Here is a 24,261-nt window from a genome sequence, read left to right as displayed (position 1 = left end):
AATAAGTCAGCGAGAGGAGAGATATTATATGTTTTCACTCAGATGCAGATCTTGAGAAACTTAACGGAAGGGGAAAATAGTTACAAAGAGAGAGGGAGGGAGGCAAACCACAAGAGACTATTAAATACAGGCAACACACTGAGGGTGGATGAGGGGCTGGGGGAGAGGGGAAAATGGGTGGTGGGCATGAAGGAGGGCACTTGTTGGGATGAGCGCTGGGTGTTGTATGGAAGCCAATTTGACGATAAATTATATTTTTAAAAATCCGAAATTTGTTATTTTACAATTCTGGAGGTCCGGAGTCTGAAATGGGTCTCAATGGGGTAAAATCAAGGCACCAGAAGCATTGCCTTCCTTACCGAAGCTCTAGGGGAGGATCTGTTTCTGCTTTTCCAGCTTCTAGAACGTGGCCACATTTCTTGGCTTGGAGCCCTTTCCTCCATTTTCACAATCAGTGGTGGACAATGCATGATCCAGGCACTGAAGTCTTCTGCCTCCCTTTTCCACATTGAAGAGACTGTGTGGTTACATTAGCCTACCTGAGTAAGACAGGACAGTTTCCTATCTTATAGGCAGCTGCTGGGCAGCCGTATTCTACCTACAATCTAAATGTTACCTCACCCCCAACTGCCGGATAATATGACATATTTGCGGAGTCCATGGATTAGGATGTGGACATCTTCAAACCATGTGGTATTTTGATACCACAGAAATGTAAATGTTTTTATGGTTAAGGATTGGATAGTAGGGAGGGAATGTAAAACCCAATAAACTGAACCATCTACACAATAGAGAGACCAGGACTTGAATCTCTTGTTAAGACACTTCCCTGTTACATACACTGTGTTATACTGGCACAAAATTAATAACCATAAACAAATGGAAAGTGTCGGGTAAATGTCATATAAAAAGAGTGGAACTCACATTATGTGCATTTTATGTGAAGGACAGACACACGAATGATCTCTGTGAAATAAATAAGAGGTGATGTATTTTGGCGAGGGGACCCCAAATCCAGAGCAGATGAGAACATTATTACAAACTTTAGAGCTCATTCAAAATTGACATCTATCCAGGGGTGGCTCGGTCAGTTGAGCATGATTCTTGATTTCAGCTCAGATCGTGATTTCAGAGTTGTGGGATCAACGCTTGCTTTGGGCTCCACACTGAGTGTGGAGCCTGCTTAAGATTCTTTCTCTCTTTCTCTCTCTCTCCCTCTGCCTCTCTCCCCCACTAGCACTTTCTCCTCCTCTAAAATAAAAAATAAGTAAAAATATTTTATAAAATTAAGATCTATACAGCATCTTAAAAAGTTACCCTTTTTCATTATATGTTTTACATGTTCAGTGGAGTTGTAAACTCTTCAGTATTAATAAACTAATACTATATTATAACATTTGCCATGCGTCAGGCCCTCTTCTGACTACTTTATGTATATTAATCATTTACTCATCATCACCGGCCTGGCTTCTTAAGCATTGACCTATGTAGTCACACAGGGCCCCAGACTGAAAAGGGCCCCCACTTGGTTTAATTCCCTGTTGTCACCATCTTGAAATTCTTTTATTTTTCATGTTTATTTATTTATTTTGAGAAACAAAGATAGCGGGGGAGCATCAGAAACTGGGAGAGAATCCCAAGCAGGCATGGTGCTGTTAGCTCACAGCTCAACTCGGGACTCGATCTCAAGAAACATAACATCCTGATCTGAGCCAAAATCAAGAGTCTGACCCTTAACTCACTAAGGCCCCCTGGGCACCGCACCATCCAGAAATTCTTCAGCATTTTTGAACAAGGCATCTTTCATTTGCATTTGGCACTAGATCCCGTAAGTTATGTAATTGGTCCTGCTCATTTGCACCAAAGCAATGCATTAGATAAAATTATTATCAACATTTGTAGAAGAGACATTGAGGCACAGAAGGGTTACCTTCCCAAGGTTTGATCACTGGTCCCCAGGATTTGAACCCATGGAAAATGAGTTCTGAACTACTCCAGCCTCCTGCCTTTTTGAAGGCAGAGATAATGTCTTCTTAAATGTGTCTTCTTCCCAGCTGTGACCCACTGTCCGCTATGTGGTTTGCTTTCACTAAGTGCCTGTTGAATTGAATTATATTTGATGGGCTTTGGTAAAAATATTCATTTCACTTTCAATAAAGATGAAAGTAAAAAAAAAATTCTGACTCTCTTCCAAGACATTTGTTCAAACAGACCCAAATCGTCCTTTTCCCTTTGCATAATCATCTGTCTAAGGATATTCCCTTGTTCAAAGTCCATTATTTATTATTGATTAGTTAGATGTATACAGCAAGATATTCTAGAGAAATCTGATAAAACTGCAAAAAGCAATATTTCACCACAGTCCTAATTTATTCTTGAAATATGGAGACCTTAGAGGGGGGAAATATTTAGACCTTAGAAACAGTGGTTTTATATAAAGCCACTAATGAAATTACTTTAAGAAGTGTAATTACATGTACATTCAATAGAGTGAGACAAAGGAAAGACTTATATAATAATAAACCAGTAGGTGGGAGGTGCAGCTGAGAGTTGGTTGCTTGTTAGGCTTCCAGTAAATTTAATATGCATCCTCTCGGCTCTGTTATGTGCTACATGTGAACCTGCATAAGGGGGATTTAGTAATAATTTTATTGGTAATAACAATAAAAATTCATCCTCGGGGAACATAGACTCCCATGGGCTGAGAGATTCAATCCCAGAGAGGTAACATCGCAGTCCACACTAGAGCCAAGAAAGGGTGTTGTAAGAGCCGGAGGAAGGACTTGGACATGTTAGTGTTTATTCTACCGACTGAGAATACATGTGAACTTGGGCAGCTAACAGCCATTCTGCATCTCTGTTTCACCATCTGGAAAGTGGGGCTGCTAATCTGTTCTACCTACTTCACAAAGTGATGTCAGGATATCACCTTCAGAATATGAAGAATATGAAGCCATTTTGAATTTTTTTTCTAAGGGAGGAGGAGGTAGGTATTAACTTAAGGTGTTTTTCTTGTACTAGGTATAGTTTCAAACAAGACATGGCAATAAAATCACAAAATATGAAAAAAAACTTATTTAACATCAAGCATAGCTACATTATTTTAATGCCTACTTTACTGCTTTATATAGTCTATATTTGGTTGACTTAGATAGTTATTGGACCAAAACAAAAAGATCGAAGATGTTAGCAGTGCTAATTTATTTTAATCCTTCATTTACTATTTTATGTAACCCATATTTGGTTGACGCAGATAGTTAATAGAGAAGCTAGAACATAAAGCCAACTTATTTGATTCATTTCATCACTTTACTGGGTATCTATTTTTTATAAGGTACTGTTGGTAAGGCAGAGATGGATAAGATGCAGTCTATGTTTTGGCAAAGAGCATAGTTTACTAGTGATAACAGAGACAAAATGCATGCATATATGACCAAAAGTATCAAGGGCTAAAAGGATTCATAGGAGGAAGTGAGCATCTGAAAGAGGAAAGTATGTAATGGACAATCTGGAATATATATATATATATATATACACACACACACTATATTTATATATTACACATATGTATGTATTTGTGGTAAGAGAAAGCACACTTTTAAATCAAGCAGTATGGAAGAAGTAGAAAGGGTAAGGGACTGGATTATCACTTGATTGAAAACGCCGGTTATTTTATAAGGAATAACCAATGCCTTCCAGGAGATTGCATGCATTGGTGAAGTTTTTCATAGCAACATTTATGGGGGTTTATAAAAATTTAAATTTCTCTCCTGAAAGTTTTATTGTTAAGAGAAATAATTTTGAAAGTGTGATCAGTAGATCCAGGGATAAAATAATATTATGATAAAAACCTGTGGCCTGGAGGTTATGATAATGGAGAAAAAAGTGTCTGTCTCTAGCTGGTTCAGATCATTTCAAGATGGTATTACAATGCCTGCAGATTTCCAACACCAGGGATAAAACCCCCTAAAGAATACACCCATTTACATTATTGTGACCTTGAATGCCTGTCAAAATCACTCACTGTTTAACTGCATTAGCTGAGTTGAGTGACTTAGAGCTCATATAGCTGACTCACTTTAAGCCACACTGACTAGCACAGTAGGACATTCTAGGCTCCTCTTTGAGACACAAAACATTGAACGAGAAGCTAGCTTTTGATTGTCAGTATTTTAAGAAAGAAAGTACCCAGTGACTGACACATCAAGTCTAGAATCGTTTGGAATACAAGAACTGCACCTTTTCTTTTTTATGTTGAATCAGCAATTGTATGGCAAGGGGCTGAACAAAGATTTCAGGAACAAGTATTCCCCAAAGCAGCGGATTAGACCTGTGCAGAAATTATTAAAATTACTCAGAGCCAAGGGCTTTGTTCTTGCTGGCCACCTGCAGTGTGTGGTAATGCCCTTTTAACGTTCCATCAAGGGCCCTGCATGGACTGTCTGACTTGACATTGGACATTACTACGAGGAGACAAGCATGCAGAGAGAGTGATTAATGTAAGCCCTTCTGCAGCTAGCCAGAGGCTTAAGGAATTCTTTTCTACAGCATTCCAGAGATAATTGCCCACCATTTCATCTAGGAAAGTGTTAAGTCATGGCAAAACTGTGACACACATAGCTCGGTCTTACACAAGGAAGGAAATAGAAACACAATGGAGAATGGAGGGTGTAAGAGAACATATGTGAGTCTCCAGAGCCATTGAGGGTGAGTGGAGATCACTTTACCAATGTATGTCAGTTTTTCAGATGATAAACTCAAAAGTTTTATGCAATTTCTCCTTGACATTCTGAGAAACTTGCATGAGTTCTCTGAAAAAAGTACTGTTTTATAAGTTGAATCTAATACACTTGCCAGCGGACAACTTATTTTCTCTAATTTCTTCAAATTAATGCTCACTGTGTTGTCAATGTCTCTGTAAATGAAAATTGTAATGTAAGGCACTAAACAAAGGGCATACTTTAATAAAAATAATTGGTTAGAAATATGTATAGCATTAGAGTGTTTAAATCTATTACTGTCTTATATGAGCCTAACTCTCTTCCAATTTGGCATCCACAATCCACAAGAGCATCCTGGGTTCCAAAATATTGTAGCCAAGTATCCTCTTTGTCATGCTGGGGCCGGGGGCTAGGGGAGTCATCGACTTCGGTTGTGTTCTGAATGCCTGGGCGCTCCATATGGCCTATTTTCCATTGGCAAGTTAGTCCTTCAAATCTTCGGGGACTCCACTACATATGCATAACTATTATAAATTAATGTTCTAATGTGCTTTGAGGCTCTTGCTAGATGAATGGCAGGCAAAAGGAAAAAGAAAAAGGAAAACATGTTTTTTAAAGAAATCATAGGCATGTGGTTCTCCCCAGGCATTGGGATTAGGAGTTTGAAGAGACTCAAGAACTATAGCCTTCCTTTTCTGGAATTCACTCTTGGGGGATGCACAGAAAGGAAACAGGTTCTTGATACTTTCACCTTCAATCTGGTCTAACTCTTTGCCTCATCCTTAACTTATCATTGTTTTTCAAACACATTTGAAAGGTATTTTTTTCTTTACAGTCTTAAAAAAATGCATTTAGCTACATGGAAATGGTCCATTAGTCCATTACATGTTAAGATTATATAATCATTTTCCATGCAGTAATTGCTGTATGTTATGTACTACATATAGTTACTATATATAATATAATAAATGACTTAATAAGCATCTTGATCTTAATTATTAGTATTCATTAACAGAGATCAGGTCGCTTGGAGGAAAGAGAGGGAGACTTGTGGTCAGGCCAACTCGAGTTCAAGTCCTCAAACTTCCTGAGCCTCATTTCTTCATCCATAAAATTAAGTTAACTGTTTATTGTCTGTATGGCTATTGTCGGGAGTAAAATCCACAAATTACGGAGGCGCCTCAGTGGATCAGTCGGTTAAGCGTCTGACTTTGGGTCAGGTCATGGCCATGTGGTTTGTGGGTTTGAGCCCTGCATGGGGCTCTGTGCTGACAGGTCAGAGCCTGGAGCTGCTTTGGATTCTTTGTCTCCCTTTCTCTCTGCCCTTCCTTCACTCGTGCTCCTTCTCTCTCTCTCTCTCTCTCTCTCAAAAATAAATAAATATTAAAAAATTAAAAACATATTTTAAGGGATGCCTGGGTGGCTTAGTCGGTTAACTGTCCAACTTCGGCTTAGGTCATGATCTCACAGCTCCTGGGTTCAAGCCCCACATCAGGCTCTGTGTTGACTGCTCAGAGCCTGGAGCCTCCTTCAGATTCTGTGTCTCCCTCCCTCTCTGCCCTTCTCCCACTCGCGATCTCTCTCTCTCTCAAAAATAAATAAAACATAAAAAATTAAAAAAAATTTTTTTTAAAAGCCACAAATTATGCTAAGTACCTGACATAGTGTCTGACTCATGGAAATACCTAATAAATGGCAGATAATATTATTATTTTATATTATGCAAATTGAGTGATAATTACTCGTCTCCTCAGACCATCTTTAGGGGTGGTGGTTGGGGTGATTTTTATTTTTTGCCGTAGAAATGGCATTGAAAGAAATGTAACACTTCCTCAAGGTCACCCAATAAGTCACTCTCTGTCATTAGGACTTAAGGGTTTTCAGCTCTGCTGTCTAATTTCAGTCCATTAGGCCACAAAGTCATCAAAACAAACCAGAAAAGAGCACCATCAAAAAGCAAAAGTAATAAAATCAAAGGATCCTGGAGCAGTGTTGTACTAAAAGCCATCTGCTATCTTCGTCCACATTCTCAACCCTCTTGAAATGTTATTTGTAAAATCTTAAAAGGCTTGACTGGAAACCTTCATGCCTTTTTAAAGATACAGTATATCTTTGCTGACTTATACATGCTGAATAAAGAATTGTAATATAGATTTTTGAATATACATCAGAGAAACATCAATACTTTTTGCATTGCCAAAGCCCTTAGGCTTTTGCTGTTGTGAAAGCAGCTTTGTGATTAGCTAAGCAAATGATACAGTGGTAAATGGCAATGAGAGGGTATGTGTGTGTATCTGTGTGTATGTGAGTGTGTCTGTTCGTGAGTGTGTATGTGAAGGAGCAGAGGTAGTTGAATAAAAGTATTTGTAACATTGAAATGATTATAATACTGATATGCATATTATTTCAGTTCTTTTTTCATATCCAGTGTTCTTACCAGTGTGCTAAAATTTCTGTGCCATAATCAGGTGAAAAAAAAAAAAAAAGACACAAAACTGCTGTCTTAGCATTTCCACTTGACTTTGGTGCCTTCTCTCCCTGCCTTCCTCTGTCAGATGCCCTTATTCCTCCCACTCCTTTCCTCATTTGGGCTTGGCAGGAACACATTTGCTCGGTGCCAGTGTGGTAACCTTAAACTCACTTATTTAAGTGGCTGATCTCATCTCTTCCGTTATGTGGTTTGTGGGCTTTTTCCCCATTTTGGCTGATTACTTCCTTCTACCACCTTGAAGATTCACCTCCCTCATTGTATTTCCATTATTGTGTTTTCTTTCAAAAAGATTAACACTAAATATTTAAAACAGAAAGTCTTTTTTGGTTTCAGTTGTTGGGGCAGATATTTTTACGTGAACAAAACGGAGGGGAAACAAATGAATTTCTCCAAGGTTGATAAAGCCCCGGTGAGGCAGGGAACACATTCTTAAGTTACAGGATTCTGCTTGTCCTATTTCGGAGGAGCAAAGCAAAAAAAAAAAATTTGCAGATATTTTAAGAGATGGCAAAACAGGGAAGCAAACCAAAGTCATCACAAAAGGCTCCCAGTGTAGACCCAACCATCTGCATATAGTTCACAGAACTCTTCTGTTTATTTATGAGGCGTGGAATGTGTAAAGCCAACTTCTAGCTGTAAAAAGACATACAGTGGGTCTCATATAATTTCTTTGGCCCCCTTTTCTTTCTTGCAAAATCAAGAGTTTGCTTTCTCATATGCAGGAAAGCACCACCCTACATAAGGACCCCGTTGGAGGGAATTCGAATTTCTTTGCTAAAACATTTTAAAAAGACAAATAAAAAATATTTAAAACATGAGGAGGATAGAATTTAAATTAATGCAACAGATCTTGATATGTACACATTGAAATCTTGCACCTGCCAGGAATACTTCAGAATAGCTCTAATGTACTCCTGAAAAGAAACAGAATTAAATTGAAGATAGAAACATTAATTTTCTACTATAATTCGGTTCTTTTCAAGATAACAATCTTCGATTAAGACAGGCACAAAGGAAGACTGTGAAAGAAACTATATATTTTACCTTAAGACTTTGCAATTTGCTTCCCAGTAAGATTCTTCCAGACGTTTTTATGGGGAAAAATGGTTTCTCAAATTTCATCATGATATAATGAGTTCAAGGACCTAAATTGTTTATACCTTAAAAAAATTAAATGTCTCTGCCATTCTTGTTCTGCCGTTTTGTGCTCTATCTTTCCAGTTAAAAAGAACATTATGTTTTGCAGGCCAGCAACTTCCTTGATATGATGTTTTAGTTTAATCTATCCAAAACATTACCCTCCAGACATTCTAAGAAAGTTGTTTCTCTGACATGATGTGATTTCACGATCCCTTGGAAACATTCTCAGCCTTCAGCATTAAACACAAATAGATAGGAATTGGGGCTAGCTTGAGCGTTTGACCTCTAAACGTGGGTTTGGCATTACTGAATATGCAAAAATGTAAGATGATACCTATATCCAGGAATATAAGAATATAAACAACTACCATACGAGGCCAGGTCAGGATTATCTAACTTCTAATTTGAAACCAAATTGTTCTTGTCTCCTTATAATTTCCAGTGGATGTTAGGTAATAGCTAGGGATGAATAATATACATACAAAGATGTTACTGCCCACAAAAAAAGGGTGAAGGGAGTTTAATAGTCTCCAGAGTTTTCTTTTGACAGACAGAAAATCTTCCTAACCTTAGAGGAGGTGTCAGTGGGCAGATATATATCCTTTAGGAATGCAGAGTCTGAGAAAGAATTTCACGGAGCATTGGAAGGAGAAACATAAAGATCAATGGGCGCATGAGCTGCTGTGAGAATAAAGGGAGAGCTTTATGTGGAAAACAAAAATACAATAGTAAAAAAAAAAAACAGAAACAAACAAACTGGGTTTTGTTTTCTTTTGCCTCTGTTTTTAGCAATAATTTCAGGTGTCTACGTTAGAGATGATAAAACCTATTGGAAATGATTTAAATGATTTCTTTATCACATGTAATATTTTATTTACAGCTGTATATACTAGCGTGGAAAAGCAGAAATAACCTGCCCTTGGGTACCAAGATTTATTGAACTTTGAACACATAGAAACACATAATTAAAACATATAAGGACAGCTTATAAGGGTGGCTTAGTCGGTTAAGTGTCCAATTCTTGATCTCAGCTCAGGTCATGATGTCACGGTTCATGGGTTTGAGCCCGTCATCAGGCTCTCTGCAATGGCAGAGTGGAGTCTGCTTGAAATTCTCTCTCCCCTCTCTCTCTGCTCCTCTCTCCTCTCTTCCTTTCTCTCAGAATAAGTAAATAAACTTACAAACAACAAACAAACAAACAAACAAGCAGACATTAAAACATATTTTAAAATACTGTACATGCAAGTAGATGCTCAATTGTCATTTCTTCCACAGTCTATCCCTTTTTATTCATTCTGTTGATATCGTTTTTCTCTTTTGAAACAGTTCACATTTGCAATTGGTCATTTCTTTCTGGGATTTGATTAAGGTGAGTTTTCTGTACTGGATTGTAAGTTTTTGTAATGGAAGGAGCCATGAATATTTATATTCGGCATTGTGTCTGCAGCACATGTAGGCATCCCAATAAATACCTTTTTGAATAGGTGAATGAATGAGTAAGTGAATGAATGAATGAATGAATGAATGAATAATGGAACATGGCACACTTTGTATGGAAGATATGGCTGGAAGGGAACTAGGTAGGGAAAGCAGTTTATGGAGGGTGTAGAATACCCTAGGTATTAGTTTATGTTCTGTAGGAGACAATGGGAACATTTTCGTAGGAATGGGACACGATGAGATTGATGATATAGTGGACCACCTCGAAGGTGATATGGAGGAAGAATTGAGAGGATCATGGCAGCATGAACCACACTGAAGAGTGTACCTGCAGTATTACTGTAATTACTGTTTTCTTTTTTCCTAGTGCTTACTGCTCCCTGATATTTGCTTATTTACATATTTATGAATCTACCAACCCCTGTTTATCCTTCCAAGAGAGAAGAGATAGTGTTTGTCTCATTCAATGCTGTAGCCTCAGCAATGGCAACTACTGGCATTACGTAGTGCCTCAATTAATGTTTATTGAATAAGTGAATACTTTTTTAAGGACTTGAGCATAGTTAGGGAGCAGTTTTTAAATGTGAGCTAAGCTGTATATCCTATCTTATTTCTATCTATCCTTTTCCTGGATGTTCACCTTTTTAATCCATGCCCTAATTTTTTTTGGAGGGGAGGGTCTGGCACTTTAAATAAAATAGACATTTTTTTTTTTCAGTTGAGGATATAGCAATTATTTTCGAAGACTGTCACATTTTTTTTTATTTCTGTCTTCACCTTTCTTAGCCTGTGTTCTGTTACACATGAGGCAAACAAACAAATTAGCTATCTGAGCTAATTTTAACATATAAGGTAAAGAACAAGCTTGTCCCTGTAGCCTCCTGGATTTTGTTCTTTAGAGATTTGTGGTACATTTGGGCTGAGATCGCAATTTAGCTTTCCGTCAAGATTAGAATAGCTTCTTGTCAGTACAAAAATCTCTTTAAAGAAGTGTATAAGAACTGTACTTTCTTCTAGAAGCCAAAAATACTTTTCTGTGCTTAGGCATTTAAAATGCTTTTAGGGGGCACTTGGGTGGCTCAGTTGGTTAGATGTCCAACTCTCCTCAGGTCATGATCTCCAGGTACTGGATTCGAGCTCCGTGTTGGACTCTGTGCTGATAGCTCAGAGCCTCAAGACTGCTTCAGAGTCTGTGTGTGTGTGTGTGTGTGTGTGTGTGTGTGTGTCTGCCCCTTCTCCGCTCACGTTCTGCCTCTCTCTCAAAAATAATAAATAAACATTTAAAAAATTTAACTGTTTTTGAAACCTCACACAAAAATTCAATGGTGATTTTCTTGCAAGTGTCTGTGGTAAAAGAAGTCATGGTGTCCGGAAGGAAATAAATGATCTCAACAACCAAATTCTATTTCCCGTTAAAAACTGATGCACTCTATGGTTCTCTTGTGTTCAATGTCTAGGAATTTTCTTAGCTAGAAAATTCAGAAAATTAGTTTCTTTTCTTTCTTTTTAAAATTTTTTAATGTTTATTTATTTTTGAGAGAAAAAGAGATAGAGTGCAAACAGGGGAGAGGCAGAGAGAGAGATACACAGCATCTGAAGCAAGCCCCAGGCTCTGAGCTGTTAGCACAGAGCCACCACATAGGGCCGAACCCCCAAACCATGAGATCATGACCCAAGCCAAAGTGAGACGCTTAACCAACTGAGCCACACAGGCACCCCTAGTTTATTTTCATTTGTTGCACATTTTGAGTCTACATTGTGGGTGGTTCCCAAGCACTAGATTCTTCTGTGTAGTATATAATCATGTGTATTAGCTCTTTCCAAAGAAATTTATATACATTAAGCATGGACAATATGATCTGAAAAACTAATATATTTTTCTAAGTAAGATCCACACCCAGTGTGGGGGCTTGAACTCATGACTCTGAGATCAAGAGTTACATGCTCCACCAACTGAACCAGCAAGGCACCACAAAAAACTAATAATTTGTGTCGAGTTTTCCTGAATCAGTTTTCCTGAATCTTGTAGTGTTACGAAAAATGAAAAAAAAAATAACCCTCAACTTATCATTGCAAAATTACCACTGTAGGAGTAGTTGAAAATTATAATAAACAAGTTAATTTTTTCTTACATACTTTCTTATATAATTAGCCAACTACATAAGAAAAAGAGGCTTTAAAATAGTTGCATTTGAATCTACTACCTATGAACTCTATGAACTTTGCAGACACATAAATATACATATTTTTATTTCATACTCAATCTTTCCTAACTTTCTTAAGACTAACTGGAAAGAAGTTCTGGAAACATAGTTATCAATTTCTTTCACCAAATCAAGAATTCATATAATTTACATATCTACTTATGTGTCTGTCTATCTATCTATCTATCTCTATAGCTGTGCAAAAAAGAGTTTTTGTTTCAAAAATAGTTTGTGTATTGTTCAATTTGCATATTTTGAAATAAGCAAACTTGTTCTGGGATAATGGTGGGAAATATATATTTTTAAAAATTTTAATGTTTATTTTTGAGAGAGAGAGTAGGGGAAGGGCAAAGAGAGAGGGGGATACAGAATCTGAAGCAGGTTCCAGGCTCTGAGCTGAGATCATGACCTAAATCAAAGTTGGATACTCAACCAACTGAGCCACCCAGGCACCTCGGGGAGAAATATTTAAAAAGTGAAAATTAATACGTGAAACAATAACTCAGATTCAGTCATTCCGGTTGTGCTCCACATGGTTAAACTCAGCTGGAAAAATCCTAACCACCTCTGGATGGAGGTGAGATGTCCTGAAAAAAATCTGTGTATGATTTGGCCACTAAAAGAGCATCTTAGAGTGTGAAGTGCCCGTCTCCTTCTTTTCACCTGCCACGGGCACCAATACTACTAATGTTCGGGAGAGTTTTGTAGATAGTCATTACTTTATCAGAGAAGTCCTTCTAAAGAGCTTAAATACTTAAGTGATTTCCCTTGGAGCAGTAATGGTGAATTATGTGGTGCTCTAATTGTGCTATTAGTTTATCTAAGCTAAAATGCAATCTACTTAATTTGAGGGTTTTATTACACATTGGTCTCAAAAGGTGAAACACATTAAAAGCATATTGGTTCTTTTAATAGGAGGTTAAGCCTTTTCCGATGATGTACTTGATGGAAATGTCTCTCACATTTACTGTGAATATTAGTGTGTTTATTTTGACACAGAAATGTAACTTGGAACATTTTTAGGATCCTGGTTTAATATTTATTAATTTGTTTATCATTTGTGGAATCAAAATTATAGTTGTCTTAACAAAACTATCCCAACCTTATGATACATCTAATTAATATATTAATTCATTGTGGAATTACACCACTTAGACTGTGGTGTGTTTAAAACTTGAAAATACAGGTCTGTGCTTTCAAAAGGAAATAATTCTGTGTCGACAGAGCAGAGGGGAGTTTTAGGGCTGGTTGACCATTCTGTGTGATACTTTAATGATGGATACATAGCATTGCACATTTGCCAGAATCCATAGAAGGCACAACATTGAGGGGAATCCTATGGTAAGCCATGGACTTTAGGTGGTAACACAGTAGGTTCATGTAGGTTCACTGATTATAACGAATATAGCGCTCTGGTGGAGGATGCCAGTAGTGGGGGAGTTGTGTGGTGGGGGTCAGGAGGTACATGGACATCTCTTACTTTCTGCTCAGTTTTTCAGTGAACCTGATATTGCTCTAAAAAAAATAAAATCTATTTTTAAAAAGGAAAAAAGAAACAGGTCTATGTAAGGTTAAGATGGAAGGAGTGATTTACCATCTCTTCTTTTTTTTTTTTTTAACGTTTTTATTTATTATTGAGAGACAGAGACAGACAGACCATGAGTATGGGAGGGGCAGACACAGAGTCTGAAGGAGTCTCCAGCCTATGAGCTGTCAGCACAAAGTCCAACTCAGGGCTCGAACTCAGAGGCCTCAAACTCACAAACCGTGAGATCATGACCTGAGCCGAAGTCAGACACTTAACCAACTGAGCCACCCAGGCGCCCCTCATCTCTTCTTATTTGAATAGTATCAACCTAGAAAGTGACTCAACACTGAAACTGACTGACTCAATGCTGCTTTAAAAATGCAGTTTTTAAAAGTTTACTTTCATCTTGAAGTTTTCTCTTAAATGATAACTAAGTCGGCAGATATAACATTAATCATGATACGAAATTTTTACTTAAGTAGTGAGATTTCCATGTCTGAATATATTTACTGCAGTTTCTCACCGTGGGCATTGTGGACATTTTGGGCCAGATAATTCTTTTGTTTGTAAGTGGCTGATCTGCCTATTGTAGGACCTTTAGCAGCATCCTTGGTATCTATTTGTGACATGCCAATAGTGCCACCCAAGTTGTGAAAATCAAAATGTCTCCAGACATTGCCCCATGTCACCTGAGGGGAAAATGCCTTTTGTTAAGAACTGTTGTTTAGGAGGTAAATGTGCACAACTATATTTATTACTTTTCCAAGTATGTGGTGTGTGTGTGTGTGTGTGTGTGTGTGTGTGCGCGTGTGTGTATTTGGCCTCCCAGTCTAGGTGTAGTGATTAGGTTTTGAGAAAACAAGAGTGCAGAGATAAAAAGAAAAATTCTTCAACTTTATTCATAGTTAATTCAACTGTTTAATATGCCTGACTGGCTAAGTTGGTAGAACATATGACTTCCTGATCTTGAGGTCATGATCTATGCCCAATGTGGGCGTAGAGCTTAGTTTTTTTTTTTTTTTCCTAACATTTATTTACTTTTGAGGGGCAGGGAGGGGCAGAGAGAGAGGGAGACACAGATTCCAAAGCAGGCTCCAGGCTCTGAGCTGTCATTGCAGAGCCCAATGCAGGGCCCGAACCCATGAACCTTGAGAGCATGACCTGACCCGAAGCCGGATGCTTAACCGACTGAGCCACCCAGGCAACCTGAGCTTACATAAAACAAAACCAGGCAAAGCAAAACAAAGCAAAGCAAAACAAACCAAAACAATTGCTTATAATGCTACTGTTCAGATTTTATGCTTTTAACCTCTCTTTTCCGTGTGGTCAGTTAACAAAATATGGGTGCACACCTGAGAACGCCTTATTAGTAGTTTCAGCTTCCTGTATGAGGGGTTGTTTCAGCTGGCTGTGCCTCAGGCCTCCTCTTGTGCTTCACACCAGAAGGCTTTAGAATAAACATTTGGCTGAAAAGTCTTTATAGGACTCATCCAGCTGTCTTGTGAAAGCAGTTGCCCACACTCACACGCATTAATGTCTGACTTGCCAAAATGCTTGTTTGCCTTCACACAGACAAAGGCACAAGGCAAATGTGAAGAGTCCACTATTAAATGATCACTTCTTTAGCTGACCAAGTGAGCTTGGAATTTTTCCATATATAAGATAGATGGCTGGCTAGCACTTTTCTTTTTTTAGGGAATGATGGAAATTATTAGCTAACATCTGCTAAAAATCATACTTCTAAGTTAATCTCAGAGTGCGTTTTAATAATGGAGAGGAGTTTTATAAATAAACTACAGTATGATTTTTATTTCCTGTTTGAGAATTGCATTACATATTTTGCAGAGGTTTTGAATTTTTATCCCACCTTCTTACTCTTCCCTGTCTCTCATCATTCCTGTATTACTTTGGTCTTATTTCTACTATTGCATTTAAATCTAGTAATGTATCCATATAAACTTGACATTCAGAGCTGACACCAGTAAAGGTAGTGCATTACTTTAAAATAATTTTCGAAAGAAAAATGCAGACCTATTTTTATTTTTCTCCTATTAATGTATATTTAATGAATTACCTTGCTCTGCCTTAAAGAGCAATACTAATTTCAGTCCCATAAAATACATATCCAATCAATTGTATATAAATGGATTATTTACCTACACTATACATACAAACTTACACAATGGTATATTCATATTACCTTCTTCACATCAGTTACCTTCTTCCTTTTTTTTTTTTTTTAAATATTTTTACTTATTTCTAGGAGAGAGAGAAACTGACAGCGTGAGCAGGGGAGGGTCAAAGAGAGAGGGAGACACAGACTCTGAAATAGGCTCCAGGCTCTGAGCTGGCAGTCAGCACAGAGCCCGACGTGGGGCTCGAACCCACGAACCGCGAGATCATGACCTAAGCGAAAGTCGGACGCTTAACCGACTAAGCCACCCAGGCGCCCCCACATCAGTTACCTTCTAAAATAGTTTCAGTGGGTGTAACAGTGGCAATCTGAAATATCCCCTAGAATGTAAACCTGTGGAGGAAACTAATCTTTGGATAGCAACTTTAAAGACGTTTTACAATTTGAAATATTCTGTATAATCAAGTATGGGATCCAACTGGAAAACAAAAATGGTAAAGGTAATATATCATCAGGTATTTCTTGGCATAATTATGTTTTTAATGTGTATTTATCACAGTGTTCGCATACCAAATGGCGATTTTTGAGCATTGTAAAGATTTCTATAACAAAGAGCATTCCTTCATTTCTTACTTAGTGTTTCTTCTTTTCAGATGAGGACAGATGCAATGAGGGCTGTGTGCCTAAATGAATACTTTTACTCTTGACTAAATTAGTCTGGCATAAACATAACACTGCTAGCTTTCAATACAATGGAAAGTAAGTGCGGAGGCTCAGAGGTCTTTCTTTTCATGGTTCTATTAAATCATGCTCAAAGTTCAGTTTGTATTTCAACAGTAGCATTTAAGACAACCTAGTTAAGACTCTCTTAACATTTCCATTTACAACTTCTCTCTCCTTCTAACATTTGCTTTAATGATTGTAGGATGTTTCATGGTAACAGCTCATCCGCCTTTACAACCAATGACCTAAATATGCAATTAAAATTGCAGGAGCCTAGCTAGGTGATAAACTGGCCTTCACTGTTGGGCTTTGGAAACACTGTCTTCTTTCCTCAAGTCCTCTTCTTATTACTAATTATAAAATGGAAAGGCACACTATAGAGGGTGAATCCTTTTGAGAAATCATGTTAGGTTCTTTACAGATTCAAAAATGAAGCTGCTTAACATTCTTTTGCATTGGTAATGGCACTTATTGGACTTTAACATTCCTTTTAAACTAAAACCACTCATTTATTTGTAGTTTGTGGGTGGAGAAAAAAGGCATGGGGATGTCTATATATTTGTTTTTAATCTTTATTTTTGAGAGAGAGAGAGAGAGAGAAACAGAGAGAGAGGGAGACAGAATCCAAAACAGGTTCCAGACTCTGAGCCTTCAGGACTGAGCCCGATGTGGGGTTAGAACTCACAGAATACGAGATAGTGACCAGAGTGGATGTTGGACGTTCAACCTACTGAGCCACCCATGCGCCCCCAGGGATGTCTATATTTTTATAACTCAAATGGACACATGTAAACTGCCATCCATTAGATGAGACTTGGTCTTTTGGCAGTCATTTGCTTGTGTACCAGAGAGGACTGACCCTCTGAAAATCATGCTTGGGGAAATAAATCATAGGCACTTATAGGGAAAATTCATGTTAGTTCAAGTTCCTTATTTATAAGTTGAGGCAATTTCCTATACATCACGCAGATAATAGTATACCAGCTGTCAGATCACAACATAGGTTTCCTGACCAGAGGGTCAGGAAATACGAGTAGACTCAGATGCTTCAGGGATTTTTTCCATTTCTCGTTACTTTCAGCCTTCTTTCTCTGACTGCTGAAGGTATCATAGGACAGATTTTCAGCATCTAAAGGATTCTTTTCTTTTTAAGGGTAAACATAGATTTTTCTTTTCTTTTCTTTTAGGTTTATTTCTTTTTCTTTTTTTTACAGTTTATTTTATTTATTTATTTATTTATTAGGTTTTTTTTTTTTTTTTTACAAATAGTTTATTTTCAAGTTGGTTTCCATATAACACCCAGTGCTCATCCCCACAAGTGCCCTCCTCCATGCCCATCTCCCCCCTCACATCCCCCTCCCATGAGTCCTCAGTTTGTTCTCAGCATTCAAGAGTCTCTCATGGTTTGCCTCTCTCCCTCTCCCCCACCATTTCCCCCCTTCTTCTCCCCCATGGTCCTCTGTTAAGTTCCTCTCAATCCTCCTATACGTGCAAACATATGATATTTGTCCTTTTCTGCCTGACATTTCACTCAGCATAACACCCTCAAGGTCCATCCATGTTGCTACACATGGCCAGCTTTCATTCCTTCTCATTGCCATGTAGTATTCCATCGTATAGATAAACCACATCTTTTTTTTTTAAATGTTTTTATTTATTTCTAGGAGAGAGAAAGACAGCGTGAGCAGGGGAGTGTCAGAGAGAGAGGGAGTCACAGACCGAAACAGGCTCCAGGCTCCGAGCTGGCAGTCAGCACAGAGCCCGAGGTGGGGCTCGAACCCACGGACCGCGAGATCATGACCTAAGCGAAAGTCGGACGCTTAACTGACTAAGCCACCCAGGCACCCCTAGATAAACCACATCTTCTTGATCCATTAGTCTGTTGATGGACACTTAGGCTTTTGCCATGTTTTAGTTATTGTTGAGAGTTCAGCATCTAAAGGATTCTGTTTTATTAATGGTTGGGATAGACGTAGACTATAATTAGTATGTGTTTGCGTATGTGCATGGATGCATGTTAGATCAGTTACAGATGTATAACTTCTGCTTACTCAAAATTAACTAATGTCATACTTTTGTTTACTTTTTTTACCTTTTTGGTTCCATTTCCCTTATGTTCAAAATAAAACCCTACTGATTGTTCTGAGAGATTGAATTTATTAAATTCAAAGCATTGATAATTTTCTTCCACTAACCATACCCCTCCCCATTGGCCTCCTCCTCCTCAAGCCCCAAACCTTGTGGTCACTGTTATTTCTGGCTATTTCTTCTTTAAACTATTCCTTGAATCCAGGACAGAATAGGCTTTCCCCTCTGTGAGCACAGATGTGTTGTGTTAGTCTGGGACCTAGTCTGTACTCTGTAACTTCAGATCAGAAATGTCTTGAAAGCCAAAATTTTGTGAGGCTTCTAGTCTTGTCTACAATATTACTCTACTTTTAGCATAATGTGTTATTGTGTGAAAGAACCAGCCCCTTCTGTTTCCTTCCTTCCTCTTCCTCTTCTGCTTCCTTTCTGTATCTTCAGACAGTTTCAAACTGTCTTTCTTCATAGACACCAGGTATTATTTCTTCTTACATAATCTTGTATCATTACAAGTACAATTAATTACATGTTTTTGGGAGAAGGTATGAACAGAGACGATATTCACAATGTATTATTTGTAGTTGGGATAATAAATGTATTATTTACCATGTGTTCAGTCTTCATGGAAGAAAATGGAATGGCCTTTTAAACTTCAACTTGATGGCTAAGCATTGAGTCTACTTTGATATCGATTTTTCCTTCACTCTACCTTCAATTTTAATAACTATTCTTCTCCTCATTCTCCTGACCAAGCCATTGACTATTTCTGCTAGGAATAGCTTCTGGGATAATTTACCTTCATCTCATATTACATATGAGAAAACAGAGACTCAGCGAACCTAAATGATCTGTCCTGAATCCATCCATTCAGAGGCAGGTCAAGAAATCAGAGCATTTCATTTTTAATTGTTAGCATTTCTAATACTTTACCTTTTCTCACCTTACATTCTTTGTATCCAGTTGTTTAACTAGGTTTCTATCTTAAATATATATGTTTAATGAATAACTTTTTTCTAATGAAACTTCAAAGGGACTGGACGCCTATGGCAAGGCTCTATCCAGTGCTTGAATACTCACCACCAGACACCACACTAGCCTCCTGACTGCTGCCTCCTTACTTCTAGTATTTGGCCCTCACCTTCCTGATGGACTGGCCATCTAGTAATTCAGTGTGGGCTCCATGAAGCCTTCTTGTTTTTTTTTTTTTTTTCTGAAGATCACCTGCCAATGTACTTCAGATACCATGTTTCTTCTCCTTGACATTGTGAATTCTCTCCAGGTGCTTACTCTAGAGAAATATTGTCTATCTTTGGTCTCCACTTTTGATTTATTTCTCACTCTAACTGATGGAGAAACTGAAGGAAACCAAATGAATTCTCTGGAAATTTGTTTTATAAAGTGACTCCAAGATTGTTTTTGGAATGCACAGTCTTATTTAGAGTGAAGAACATAGTTCCTATAAGACTGAGAAAGTAACTGTGTGTGTGTGTGTGTGTTTATGTCAAAGTATCACACATATGATTAAAATATATATATATATATATGCCATAGTAGGAATTCCTCTAAAGACATTATTGTATAATGGAATAAGTCTGGCCCTGGGAATCAGATACACCTCATCTTGAAATCAGTTTCTGTAATTACTAGACATCTGACCTTGGGAAAAATGATAACTTAAGTTCCAGAGTCAGAATCAAAACATAAATTTACCTCGCTCTAAAAATTTATGTTTATTACACATATACATAAGATCCCTCTGCTTGAGAATGTTCATTTAATATTACTGACCAGAAGAATGGTCACCACCTTCTGCCTTTAACAGGAAGGGAAAATGGAATTCATTTTACCTGAAGGTGAATGATTGGAGACTAAATGATTGGTCAGATTATTTAACATCTCTAAGCTCCAGTTGCCTCACTATACCATTGAGATAAAGGTAGTTGTATGACTATCTGTAAGATCGTGTATGTGAAAGCTGTGATTTAGAAATGGCACTAGAATTATCCTTCTGCTTTTTCTCCACTTTTGGAAATTGAGTAGGGTCCAGTTTCTGCAAGGAATGATGATGTGTTAGTCTATTCAGGCTGCTATATAACAAAATATCAGAATGGGTAGCTTATAAACAGCGGAGATTTATTCCTCGCAGTTCTAGAGGCTGGAAATCTGAGTTCATGGTTTGATGGGGTTCCTCTTCTGGTTCACAGATTTGTAATTGGATCCTCCAATGGTAGAAAAGGTGAGGAAACTCCATGGGGTCTCTTTTGTAAGACCACTAATTCCATTCATGAAGGTGAGACCCATATGACCTGCTTCCTAACACCATCACTGTGGACATTAGGATTCCAACATGTGAATTTTGAGGGAGACATGAACATTCAGATCATAGCTGGTTAGCAGTAATTTGTCTTCAGAGTGTATTGTTGAGATGATAAACTTAAATACATCACTACTGAGATATATTTAGATAGGAATGGTAAATTGTTTACTTCTGAAAACTAACACACATATACACATACACATCAGCTTACGTTCTATGGCTACACAGAAGTAATGAAATTTAGTGATTTTCCCTCAGAGAAAACCTACGTTATAACCTAGGAAAAGAAATTTGTTGATGGAAAGTAAATGGAATAAGGAAAGCAGATAAAATATGTGGAAACTGCCATTTATGCTCTGCTATTTTATGTTGTTTACTTCAACAGAACACCTAAGAATAGTGTTTGCCTATCTAAAAAGGTTTGTGATGTAAGCATCTCTATTTCTGTCTAGAGAGCTGAGTGTATTTGTGCCATTTTAATGGTTTATATTTAAGAGCATATGACAAAATGCTTGATAAGGCATGAGTTAGCAAGTTGTAGAGACATACCAGATTCAATTAAGGCTATTTGTTTATATGTAGATATATGCAGTTTCGTGTACTATGCAGTTTAACAATTGTGTCAAAGTCAGGGAAGTGAACGGCATGGGTGTGTGTTGGGGGGGTGTTAGATAGAAGATTGGGGAAATAATTATTTCAGACCTGAGGCAATAACTCAGGCTACTAAGGGCTTCAAATATGTCTGAGGAGAATCTGTCCTTCGGTAATACCGCTTTCTCTAATCAGCCAGAATCCTAATCTCTTGAGACTCCTGTAAGGTTATTAATATGTTAACCAAAACGCTGGTAGAGTAGAAAACCTCTTGTTGATCGAATAAAACAGCACTACCTGATTGATCTTTATTAAATCATAATAATCCTTCTGAAAAATCCCCAAAGGAAGAAGGACTTTAAAGCTTTGCACACAAAGCATGTATTTAATAATACTACACCCTCCAAGTTCCACAACCTTCTTCACAAAGAAGGGAGGCTAAGGTAGAGTCATTCATAGAAATTAACATGATAACAAAAGAACCAGAGTTTAAACTCAGTTCTACCAGTCTCAGAAGAAAAAAACATCTGTTAAAAAATGATGATTTGGCCTCCCTGAACTGCAACGTGTTTGTTATTTATGCTCTTAATGTTTATCAGGGCTGACAAATGGGATTCATTATGGCTTCCTGAAATGCTACTTTTGGAAAGACTTTGTGATGGGTCCATATTATTGGGAAATTGACATTGTTCATTAGAGAAACCTGGAAGAGGAAAGGTGCTTCAAGTACTTACCATTTCTGGGTTAGAAACACAATGTCTAAGAGAGTGCTTGGTGAGTATTAGATATTTAATACATGTGATTTCTCTTCCATTTATCACTGACCACCTCTTGGAGGCGTAGCCATAGACCTTTCTTACAGTAGGCACTGACCCACGTTCAATAGTGTCCAAGCTGAGAGTCTCAGAAGGCATAGTTGAAAATGGAGTCAGAGGCTAGACACAGGACCTGGTGCTATGTAAGCCTCCATATTGACCCCTGAGAAGGCTAGTTCCAGTTTCATATATTTATATTTGTTTTCTAATCAAACATGGATACTCATAAGAGGTGGCATATTTTCTGATATATGGAAAGTAAGTTGAAGCTATATTTTCTCTTGTAGTTATTGCTGTGTGACAGCATGCCTAAGGTATTCAGGACAGACATCCCGTGTAAATGATATATTTTATTCTTCTATTAGCAAGGAACCCTTATTTTTTTTCTAATTCAAGTCACTTTAGATGTAAAAGTGGAACCACCAAATCAGCCAGGATTTTTTTTTACATTGTTGTGTACTCAAAAGTCTATTTTCCCTCTGAGTAGCTATGGAAGAATGGACTCCTAAGAGACTAGATTAATCAAATTTAAAGGCAAATGTAAATTTAAATCAACCATGGAGCCCTGCTGAACCGCAATTAACATTTCAAGGTAAATGAAATGTGATGATAGTAAATACCAGTTCTATGCAGAATTGGAAACATATTCTGTTTCATGGTGTATTTGGGCAGAGAATGGAAATTTGAAAGGAAAATCATTATTAACACACTAGCTTTGACATTTCAAGATATAATTTAAACTTGATTACAATTTCTATTAAAAAATCTCAGTTTCCCCACCTCGAGTCTAGATAAGAGTTTCTCAATCTTGGGGCACTTGGTTGAGAGTCTGCATTGGCTCAGGTCATGATCTCACAGTTTGTGGGTTGTAGCCCTGTGTCAGGCTCTGTGCTGACAGCTCAGGGCCTGGAGCCTGTTTCAGATTCTGTATCTCCCTCTCTCTCTGACCCTCCCCTGATCATGCTCTCTCTCTCTCTCTCTCTCTCAGATATAAATAAAACATTAACAAAAAAAATTAAAAAAGAGTTTCTCAATCTTGACATTTTTGACTGTGTATTTCTTCCTTGTGGGGCATGTGGGATGTTTAACAGCATCCTTGGACTCTGGGCACTAGATGCCAAGAGAACTTGCTCCCTCCTCCCCAAAAACGTATCCAGATACCAAGCACTGATTTAGAAATTAAGAGAATTGTGTTACCACTCGCTAGTTTTAACACCTACTAACTATATCTTTTTTTTTTTTTTTTTTTGTGGTGCCTATTCTCTTGGGGCCAGATTTCAACTTTAGTAAGTGAGAGTTTTGAATATTCTTATCCACCTCTAAAATTCTCTAGTTTGATCCTCCTATCATTTTCTTATATGAAAAGGACAATGTTCCAGAGACAGAAAGTCCTTAAGGATACTCTTCGGGGTTTACACAGAAAAGATTATGAAGAAACTGCTTAAAATTGGTAAAGAAAAGTAAAACTACTGGAACCGTGAAGGGTTTTTATGATGTCACCCAGGAGTCTGAATTTTTTTTTTAATCTTTATTTATTTTTGAGACAGAGAGAGAGACAGAGAGAGACAGAGAGACAGAGTGCGAACCAGGGAGGGACAGAGAGAGAGGGAGACATAGAATCTGAAGCAGGCTCCAGGCTCTGAGCTGCCACCACAGAGCCTGACCTGGGCTTGAATGTGGAACCTTGAGATCATGACCTGAGCTGAAGCTGGACACTTAACAGACTGAGCCACCGAGGTGCCCCTTCTGTTTCTTTCTTTCAACTTTTTTTAATGTTTATTTCTTTCTTTTGAGAGGGAGAGCAAGCAGGGGAGGGGCAGAAAGAGAGGGAGGCACAGAATCTGAAACAGGCTCCAGGCTCTGAACTGTCACCACAGAACCCAATGTGAAGTTCAAACCCATGAACAGCATGATCATGATCTGAGCTGAAGTCAGAGCTTAACAGACTGAACTACCCAGGTGCCACAGAAACCTGAATTTTTATAATTCTTATTTATCATGAAAATCTGTTTTAAGGAATCCGGAAAAGTACAAGGGGAGTGTGGGAGGGTTTTTTTGTTTGTTTGTTTGGT

General features: G+C 37.9%; 1 protein-coding gene across 6 annotated transcripts in view; it reads left to right on the top strand.

Moving 5' to 3' along the window:
• Nucleotides 1–24,261, top strand: part of PCDH7 (protocadherin 7) — a 420,500-nt gene that overhangs the window by 107,398 nt on the left and 288,841 nt on the right. The gene's annotated exons all lie outside the window — the stretch shown is intronic.

The sequence above is a fragment of the Hyaena hyaena genome, unplaced genomic scaffold (genome assembly GCF_003009895.1).
Source record: "Hyaena hyaena isolate Hyena2069 unplaced genomic scaffold, ASM300989v1 scaffold_424, whole genome shotgun sequence".
NCBI classification, from domain to species: domain Eukaryota; kingdom Metazoa; phylum Chordata; class Mammalia; order Carnivora; family Hyaenidae; genus Hyaena; species Hyaena hyaena.
Note: the sequence above shows the minus strand (reverse complement) of the source record. Positions and strands in the feature narration are given on the sequence as shown.